The sequence below is a fragment of the Amyelois transitella genome, chromosome 14, assembly GCF_032362555.1.
Source record: "Amyelois transitella isolate CPQ chromosome 14, ilAmyTran1.1, whole genome shotgun sequence".
In the NCBI taxonomy this organism is placed as follows: Eukaryota; Metazoa; Arthropoda; class Insecta; order Lepidoptera; family Pyralidae; genus Amyelois; species Amyelois transitella.
The window spans coordinates 4,334,943-4,344,967 of NC_083517.1; positions in this window are offsets into that span (position 1 = coordinate 4,334,943).

Sequence of the window (10,025 nt, forward strand, 5' to 3'; positions counted from 1 at the left end):
TAAAAAATTTGTGGACCAAGATTCTTTTAAACAATGACCAAAAACCTTTTATTTAGGATTTTATATTATTCATTAGGTATATAAAATACTTATATTATGAATCCTAAAAAAAATTTAGTATATACGTATGGTTAAGTGAACAAAAATGGTCCAATCTTTACTTATATGATCTCATGCACACTTTGTATAACCTACGCATTGTACTCGTAAGTCAAATGTTTCAGTCCACTTTTTCTCGTACGTTAGCCACAAATTTTCGGTTGAACTACATTTATTTGCTTACAAAAATGTAATTAGCATTCACTCGTCCGAGTAATCCCGTAATCGAGATGTCGTATCCACATCCAGGCCGTCGCATAAGACAGCTGTCTACGAGATATGGGTACATATGTAAGGAAAGCGCTCATTACTTTTCCCCACAATATTCACGCATGTCACGGCTTAATGTTTCGAAGATAATGTTCTGAGGATGTATTGTATGTTATGTAACAAGTCGCTTATCGAACGTGCAGAGAAATTCTACTGACCTTAAAAAGGAAAGGAGGTTTGCAATTTTTTCTTCTGGCTCTATTAAAACATGAAAGTGTTAGTTACGAGTAGGTTAGGACTGGACAAACTATAGCCGATAAAAAATTAAAAAGTTCAGAGTACTTTTATGTATATCTCTATCATTAATACTCTACAGTGATTATACATATCTCAGTCATATTACATATATGCCTGGGGAACCGCGGCTCCTACACCACCTAGCCTGGCGGATGATCTTTCCTTTGGTGGCGGTCGAGCCCGAATCATCGCTCCCGCTACATTGGTGACCCCGACGTGATTGGAAGCAACCTTCTTCATCATCAACTCCAATCCTCATCATCATCCTCACTCTGCAAGCAGTCTCACACCAAGCCAGCAGCTGGGTATCGCAGCAGGTCCATCGCAGCCAACGCAACGAGCTTCCAGGTTCTGTCTCCACCCGCACTTCACTCTCATCGACTTCAGCGACCGACGCATCTACCGCAGCCCACGCCTGGATCTCTTCGACGGCCGCTCTTCTCTCCAGCGTGGCAGCTCTGCACGATTTCTCCCGGCGCCAACAAGTCGACTTCTCTCTCTACTGTCTCGACTCACCGCAGACTACGAGCAACGCAACAGCTCACTCCTGACTCACTAGGACTTCGAGCAACTTCCGACTCACTGGAAGACAACTGGCACCTGCAAGCTACTGAAGCACAGATTGCACAGCAAGATCAAGACTTCTCAGATCTCCGGTCTTGTGGGGAGTACTGTGGCGAAATCTATACGCCACAAGTCACAAAAATAGAATCACACGACGCTATCAGTCATAAACAGCGAAAAAACCTAAATCGCGCAAGCAAAGATTTCACGGATTGGAGCTATATATACAACCTCCGACACAACATCGTCGGAGCCGCGGTTCCCCAGGCATAACACCTAGCCTGGCGGAAGTTCTTCCCTTTGGTGGCGGTCGAGCCCGAATCATCGCTCTCGCTACAAGTCTCTTATTTTTAAAAAGGTTTTGAAAAGTATGAAATGCTTTTACCATTTAAAGATTATACTTTTTTACAAAAACTGCTAATACAACTTTGTTTTGCTTTCGCGCTAAGTAATTTGTGGTAAAGCTAGGTGACAGAATTATGAAAAATATAAAAATCTGTCTGAATCTGTTATGAACACAGATAAAGTTAATTTTCTTATCTTTTACCTGAATTATTTTAATAATTCTAGGCTACTAAATAATCTCATTGTTACTATCTATTCGACGGCCTCTGTGGTTCAGCGGTAGTACGCTTGTCTGTGACAACAGAGGTCCCGGGTTCGAATCTCGGCCAGGGCATGATGAGAAAAGAACTTTTTCTGATTGGCCTGGGTCTTGGATGTTTATCTATATAAGTATTTATTATAAAATATAGTATCGTTGAGTTAGTATCTCGTAACACAAGTTTCGAACTTACTTCGAGGCTAACTCAATCAGTGTAATTTGTCCCGTATATATTTATTTATTTATTTATTTATTTATCTATCGATAATGTTACAATATATGAATTGAACTATTTTTACAATGTAAAGAAACTTAACTTTGTCAGGTAAGAAGTTTATGCTAGGAAGACGTGTGCTAGGAAGGTATTTCCCAAAGGAGCGAAGTTCCAGTCACTTGGTAGCATACAAAACTTCTTTTCTTTTTAGGGTCGCGAGGCCAAATGGATAATGCTGACTTTTTTACTTTTATATGTCCGTTCGAATGTCACAGTCATTTAATTTGGAGACAGTGTGTATTATAAGGTCAAAATTAAAAGATATGAATTTTATTTATATATTTATGTAGGTACTTCAAGGGGGAAAAAACAAATACAATTACTACTGACTAAAGAGGAATTTAGAGCAATTTTGATAGATATCCCTCATTTCTAAAGAAATTCTTGCAGTAGGCCCACGACTTGTTTTGTGCAATTGTGCAGTATGATTTAGTTTGAAAAAAACTTTCAATTTAAGGAGCAATATTTATGAATTAAAATAAAATTATATCAGGAGATTTCCATAAGCATTTAACATATACATACATACGATGTTCATTAGCATTATATTTAGTTAAATACAGATAAAAATAAATAAAAAAAAACATCGAGAATTGTTTCCTGAAGTTCTTTTTCATGTCAACGTTTAAACGATAAATAGGTATGGGTAAGGTACAATTCAGACTAGTATTTAGAGTAACTCAAAGAATCTGTTCCGTCAAGTGGAAGTGTAACAAAGGGATAGATGAATGACTCGACTTTTTCTTTGTTACGAATAATGTTTCTGCTGACTTCCGTCGCTTTGAATTATTGAAACAAGGCATTTTATGCCCGCCTGTGTTGTACTGTCCAGCCATGAGCCTTATTACGTCTTTGATATATTTTTTATTGTGTTTTTGATATTTTTTTCATGTTTTATGTACCACTAAACTTGTTTTATCATTCTCTCACATCTTTGCGTCTCCCCAGGTGCATTCCGGCATAATGCTTTGGGACCTGAGTTCCATCTTTTAATAGGTACTTTTCTTTCCACTTTTTCCGGTTCGAGGTGTCTTCAATTTTAACATCATTGGCACATTATTATCATCTGATAATAATAGCCTGGCCTTAGTACAGGTCGCGTCTTCATCTCTTTGGAAAGGAGCTCAGGGTGCGAGTAAGTACTGACTTACAACATACAAGCGCATTTAAACTAATTGAGTTTCAATTAGTTTAAATGCGCTTGTATGTTGTGTACATGAAAATATACTGTAAAAACGAAATAATATATTAAATTCTACGAATAGAGGTTTGCTCGGGCTTCGCTAACCACCGTGAGAATCTCACTTATAAAATCTATTACTTCTAAAAGTTTTACCTACCTACATATGTGCTTAATCTCGTCAATATTGGTTTTGATTTTATTCGGTAAAAGCCCAAACGCCCTTCCTTATTTTTTTGATAATATTCCTGACATTAATCCTAATAAAATATAGAGTTAAGATGATCCGAAATGGAACCCTAATAAAATAAACTGCCCCGCATAGTGCAGTTGGAAACCTAATGCCATTTAATTACATAGTGTACGTAGAACACACTTTGGTCGCCAGCCAAATCAAATCGCTGTGTCAGAGTGGTGTAGTTGCCTTTGTTAAATTTAAAGCTACATGTACCAGATTTACTTAATCTGTTCAACACATTTTGTGCATATAGTTTTATGTCATTAAATGCTGGCAAAAGGTTAGTTCAAGAGTACCATAAATCAACGAGCTTGCATGAAGAGAGTATTGAATGTGGACTTAGCGAAAGATTATAGGGATCATAGGGATCAGGGACCGCTGCCTACCCTTAGGCAAAGTGACGTCATTTCTATATATGTTTTATTTTAACTTGACCTCTTCAGTTAAACTGATGATGGCTATTGTTGATGTTTTATATAACATTCATTTATCGAAACAAAAAATTATTCATGTATTTGGCTTTTCGCCCACGTCAAAAGATCATTCAATCAAATTATATAAAAAAGTAATTGGAAAATCTTACTGATGACCGCTCTTGATTCAATTTTATTCAGAAAACCAAAGCTAAATGAAATTCATTGGAACGTGTTTTTAATTAACCCAATTCGAATTGTCTGATAAAATGAGTTGTTAATGGAACCGAGATGAAACCGACGCCATTTCTGGTTTTCATCATAGAATAATTACCACATTTTGTTGTAATATCCACGGTGTGATTATGTCCGAAACATAAAACCGAATAAGTAGAAAATTTGAAATTTTAATCAAAAAGTAGGCATAAAATATATTACATTTAACCTGTTTTCATAAAAATACATATTTCGTAAGTAGATATACAATTTTTTCACAAATTTATAAAGCATACTTACTTTTTAAGTAAAAGGAGCGAACTTTTTATTCTTTTAAAAACAAATGTTTCAAAAATTGTTTGCATTATCAAAAGAACTGTTTGAGCAACCTCCATAATATTATTGAGTCCTAGCCAAGGATACTTTTATTTAATGTATGTACCTAATGTTTTCCTTAGTTATTTTATTTTTCATAATTATACAGCATAATTTTGAAGTGTTTTGAAGAATACCAAAAACAAATAGACAGTGGTGAAGAAACTATAAGGTTTCTTAGATTTGGACACGGAACCCTAAAAGTGAGAAAATTTTAATATTCTCTCGAGAGAACTTTCGTGTCAACATATAAAAATTTTTAAAGAAATTTTATTTCCTTTATATGAACCTACGGGAGTGTTAAAAGTAAAGAAAAATCCTCTTTTAATTTTGTAAAGTCACGTGCAAGCACTACAGTTTGCTACAGCACAGCTGTGCAACTAAAACTACGTGTTTTAGTTTAGTTACTTTCTACTATTTGAAATAGGAGTTAAATTTTATTTATTTTTAGGAAGTTTAAATGAACATTTGGAGTAAGGCTATAAAAAAAACATCCTTTTGACATTTTTTTTTAATCTTGCTTTTGCGCGTGCTATGATCCAACAGATTTTGAAAAAATAACCTATGTTATTACTTATCATTTTGTCTCTCGGCCAAACAATTACAGAACAGGTCCAGTAATTATTCAGATTATTCTTATCAAACAAAAATATATCTTCCACTAGCTTTTGCCCGCGGCTTCGCCCGCGCAAATGTATTTTTGATTATAAGGATATGCCATAAAATTTCACCCATTTTTTAATCCCGTATCGTGCGGGACTGTTTTAAGTTAATATTTGATTTAAATTCATAATGGCTTCTCCCGTCTTGTCCCGTCTCTTCTCGTTCTGTTCCGTCCCGTCCCAAACTGCTGTGTCTCGTCCTGCCCCGTCCAGTCCTATCCTGTCCCATCCCATCCTATTTAGTGCCATCCTGCTTTCCGCAACTGATACGATTTTTTTACTAACCAATATTTAAGACTTCTCGCACTTCGACGCCCATCAGAAAACGAAGTTTCATACAAACTTCCAACCCTCATTTTTCGCCCTTAAGATGCAGTTTTCAAAATCCAATGTTTTAATGATTATTTCATACTAACCAAAATTTAATTCTAAAATTTCATGTGCCCAACGTTAAAATTGTCGAAATTTCATACAAATTTACAACCCCTATTTCACCGCGATAGGAATGCAATTTTTTAAATCTTATTACTGTATTCGAATTTTTTACGTCTGTCAGTTCGTTTGTCCGCTCACCCATCCTCCTGTCACCAGGCGTGTCTCATGATAGCTAGACAGGTGACATTTTCACAGATCATAAATTTCGGTTGACGTTAAAATAAAAATACTAAAACTACCATACACATAAACATACCAAATTTCATCAAAATCGGTCTAGATAGGCTGTAAAAGCGGAACGATGATTCACCCCCCTTTAACTGTTTTGGAGGTTATTTTTTGAAAAAAAAAAGTAGCCTATGTTTGAACGCGTATCTTAATCTATATGCATTTCAAATTTCATTAAAATCGGTTCAGCGGTTCAGGCGTGAAAGCCGAACGATGATTTTCATACAAACTTTCACCCCCCCATTTGACTTTTTTGGAGGTCGATTTTAGAAAAAAAGTAGCCTATGTTTGAACGCGTATCTTAATCTATATGCATTTCAAATTTCATTAAAATCGGTTCAGCGGTTCAGGCGTGAAAGCCGAACGATGATTTTCATACAAACTTTCACCCCCCATTTGACTTTTTTGGAGGTCGATTTTCGAAAAAAAGTAGCCTATGTTTGAACGCGATTCTTAAACTATATACATATTAAATTTCATCAAAATCAGTCCAGCGGTTCAGGTGTGAAAGCGGAACGATGATTTGGAATACTTTGGGGGTCGATTTTTGAAAAAAAAAAATAGCCTATGTTTGAACGCGGGTCTTAAACTATATAAATACCAAATGTCATTAAAATCGGTTCAGCGGGTCAGGCGTGAAAGCGGAACGATGATTTTCATACAAACTTTCACCCCCCCATTTGAGTAATTTGGGGGTCGATTTTTGAAAAAAAAACGTAGCCTATGTTTGAACGCGGGTTTTAAACTAAATACATACCAAATTTCATCAAAATTGGTTCAGTGGTTCAGGCGTGAAAGCGGAACGATGATTTTCATACAAACTTTCAATCCCCCATTTGACTATTTAGGGGGTCGATTTTTCAAAAAAAACGTAGCCTTTACTTGAACGCGGGTCTTTAACTATATAAATACCAAATTTCATCAAAATCGGTTCAGCGGGTCAGGCGTGAAAGCGGAACGATGATTTTCATACAAACTTTCAACCCCCCATTTGACTATTATGGGGGTCAATTTTTGAAAAAAAAAGTAGCCTATGTTTGAACGCGTATCTTAGTCTATATGCATTTCAAATTTCATTAAAATCGGTTCAGCGGTTCAGGCGTGAAAGCCGAACGATGATTTTCATACAAACTTTCACCCCCCCATTTGACTATTTTGGAGGTCGATTTTCCAAAAAAAGTAGCCTATGTTTGAACGCGATTCTTAAACTATATACATATTAAATTTCATCAAAATCAGTTCAGCGGTTCAGGCATGAAAGCGGAACGATGATTTTGAATACTTTGGGGGTAGATTTTTGAAAAACAAAAAAAGGCTATGTTTGAACGCGGATATTAAACTATATAAATACCAAATTTCATCATAATCGGTTCAGCGGGTCAGGCGTGAAAGCGGAACGATGATTTTCATACAAACTTTCATCCTCCCATTTGAGTATTTTGGGGGTCGATTTTTGAAAAAAAAACGTAGCCTATGTTTGAACGCGGGTTTTAAACTATATACATACCAAATTTCATCATAATCGGTTCAGCGGGTCAGGCGTGAAAGCGGAACGATGATTTTCATACAAACTTTCATCCCCCCATTTGAGTATTTTGGGGGTCGATTTTTGAAAAAAAACGTAGCCTATGTTTGAACGCGGGTTTTAAACTATATACATACCAAATTTCATCAAAATTGGTTCAGCGGTTCAGGCGTGAAAGCGGAACGATGATTTTCATACAAACTTTCATCCCCCCATTTGAGTATTTTGGGGGTCGAATTTTGAAAAAAAACGTAGCCTATGTTTGAACGCGGGTTTTAAACTATATACATACCAAATATCATCAAAATTGGTTCAGCGGTTCAGGCGTGAAAGCGGAACGATGATTTTCATACAAACTTTCAATCCCCCATTTGACTATTTAGGGGGTCGATTTTTGAAAAAAAAGTAGCCTATGTTTGAACGCGGGTCTTTAACTATATACATACCAAATTTCATTATAATCGGTTCAGCGGTTCAAGCGTGAAAGCGGAACGATGATTTTCATACAAACTTTCAACCCCCCATTTGACAATTTTGGGGGTCGATTTTTGAAAAAAAAAGTAGCCTATGTTTGAACGCGGGTTTTAAACTATATACATACCAAATTTCATCAAAATCGGTTCAGTGGTTCGGCCGTGAAAGAGGAACAGACAGACAGACAGACAGACAGACAGACAGACTTTCGCATTTATAATATTAGTACGGATAATTAATTATGGATACTATAAATTGACTCAATAAACCATTCACAATTTTAAACCTGCTTCATTTAGAATCACTTAACACCAGCTGTGGCTCGCGACTTTGTCCGCCTTGGGTTTCTATAAATTTTAACTAATAGTTTATTCTAATATATCTTAGCTTTATTACTGTAATAAAGTTTCACGAAAATCTGTTAATTCTTTTTTGCGTGAAATTGCAGTTAACACACATTACATTGTCTCATCCTAAAAAAATTCACATTAATAGTAAAAATAAGATGGGCAACGCTTTAATCGAAATGTCATTATTTATACAAGATCGCATTTACACCCCAAATAACTTCACGGTCCGCAAAACTCAATAGCCTACAAACGTCTTACATTGTATGGTCGTATCAGTAAAATCTGTTTAAAATTGCATGAGATCGACATAAATTTTACGACCACTTGGTTAAAAATTGATGAAGGTACGGAGCGATTGGTAAGTTTGTTTCGGTTAGTATGGAAATTTTGTTTTTTAGCTCAGTCAATAAATGGAATCCAGGAATGAGCGGCTCCGATGTGAAATCTTTGCTTGCGCGATTTAGATTCTGCGCTGTTAATGGCCAATAGCCTTGCGTGGTTGGTTGTTGCGAATTGTGGCGTAGAGATGTCACCACAATATATTAATTCAGCCTACAGCTCCCCCCATATGAAAAGTAACCTAAGTCCTTTTCAATTGTAGTGTAGAGGTTATAAACTTACATTGTGAATTTGTTATATTAGTTACAATATGACCACTTCATTTCTTTCCCTTGGACTAATTCGGGAAAGGTTTTCCCGCTAGCTGGGTTAGCTCTTTCCCTTGAGGATGCTGATGAGGACTTACTTAGTCAATCTATAAGTCAACCATTTATCAAAAAGAAAATGAAATCTACATACATATAACATGCATATTATCTTAGTTTATTATTATCTTGAAAAAAGCATATCTCCCTGCTAAACATGCCAAGGCCTGAAAAAGGCTGTGTCACGGCTTGGAAACTATAACGATACGAGTACATTGTGTGTTTCTACCAGTCATGGCTGTATTAGGACGCATTAAACTTGCTCACAATTGGGATACAAGATGAATAGACTTGGTTTATTCCCATTAGAAATCATGTTTTGGCCCGTTGTGACCAGAGACACAGATTACGCATTGGTTTTATACGGAATAGAAAGAAATAACAAGACTCGATGGCTTTATGATGAAATTAAAATTCAGATAGTGATAGATTGCTAGGCTAACAATTTTTTTTTTATTAATTAATATGGGTCATTTTGAACAACACTTAATAATCTTTACCTATGCTACAAACACTAAGCTCTTGTTTGTAGCAATGAAGATTGGTATTTTTGTATGTAATTTAATTAATTAAATACATTTCAGTTATTTTGAAAAAGGAATAAAGAACAAACTTACAGAAGTTAAATTGGCCACTACCTTCTGAACGTTCCCACGGGAGGAAACCTACGGGAAAAACTTTAGTGTCTTATATTAAATTATTTAAATTACTTATTGATTATTGGATTCGACTGGCAAAGAATGTCTTGTGGCATTAAGTCCACCTGTAGTACATTTTACGTGAATAAATAAAAAAATAAATTAATTAAATTAAGAGCTACTCAACGGCATCAATAGGAGCCAACCAATTTTCGGGGAGCATTAATGAAGTCTGTATGTTGAGATTCATTTTAAAGATTTATATGGTCATGTTTTTATACTGAAAGCTAATGATGTGTCAACCTAGGGAGAAAAATGTAGCAATTTTCATAATACAAATATACAAAGTATGAACCTAATATAGAATAACAAACGATTTTTATTTTGGTTGATGACTATAATGATTTACTGATCCACAGTATTATGGTATGATAGATTATTTGTGCTACCTTAGACACTACTGTTCAACAAATTATCCCAAAAACTGTTTTAAGTACATTGATCAATAAACCAATTGTACTTTTAAACTTTCATCATAT